We start from the raw sequence: 807 nt of genomic DNA on the forward strand, positions 1-807 counted from the left end.
GAAGTCATCCTGTGGACTTGATTCTTCTAGTAAAAAAATACAGTTGGCTTTCATTATCATCCCGTAGGTATGGGGCAACGCACAACGACATCAAAGTCCTGCCTTTTTGCGCTTCGATTTGTCCCGCAAGTCCGATTGGTGGCCCCTTTTCGACACCAACATTACGGCGCCCACCAATTTCGTCAACAACAAAATCCACTTCATCTTGTACAACGACTTTGAGCATCTGGAAGAACGTGTGGAGCGCAAATTGAAGTCCAAGTTCTCCAAGTGGCGGCTAATGGAACGCACCAACTTTAACTATCGGTAGTATTAGCGGCTTCCAAGCTCTGATTGGTAGATTAACGGCTTTTAATCGTTTCCAGAGTGTCTGAAGCGTTTTCCGGCACGTTGCGTCTCCTGGAACTCAACTCCATGCATGGAAAACCCAATAACGACGCTCTGTTGGAGCTGAGCAAGGCCATTGGGGCCTATCAAATAAATGGCGCTGTTCTCAATGTTCCTTTCACAAGTCTCCAGGCTCTAGTCAGGAGAGTTAAAGCGCTGAATTTGCACATCCAGTCACCAGACGTGGCTGAATTTGGCCTAAGTGTTATGGTCCAGATCTATCCAGGGCGGGTGCTTTCAGTTTGGCTTTTTATCGGAAGAATTACAGACATATCGTGAGACTTTTCGACCATTGATTTGTACATAGGAAAAAGTATTTGCCTTATCAGTCTAGAATGCCAATTCATAGATTTTTTGTATTTTTGCACAGGGTTTTTAGCTGAGCTAATAAGTTATGTACGTACTACAATTAGAATTATG

The 807-nt window shown here is 44.1% G+C and overlaps 1 long non-coding RNA gene across 1 annotated transcript; it reads left to right on the forward strand.

The window, feature by feature from the left end:
* Nucleotides 1-64: 64 nt before the first annotated feature.
* LOC125502754 lies at nucleotides 65-668 on the forward strand. Its single transcript, XR_007280510.1, has 2 exons — nucleotides 65-306; nucleotides 366-668. It is a non-coding gene; the product is annotated as an uncharacterized LOC125502754 (long non-coding RNA).
* The last annotated feature ends 139 nt before the right edge of the window (nucleotides 669-807 follow it).

Source organism: Dendroctonus ponderosae, unplaced genomic scaffold (assembly GCF_020466585.1).
Source record: "Dendroctonus ponderosae isolate FM_Combo_2020 unplaced genomic scaffold, Dpon_F_20191213v2 Dpon_F_20191213_10, whole genome shotgun sequence".
Taxonomy (NCBI): domain Eukaryota; kingdom Metazoa; phylum Arthropoda; class Insecta; order Coleoptera; family Curculionidae; genus Dendroctonus; species Dendroctonus ponderosae.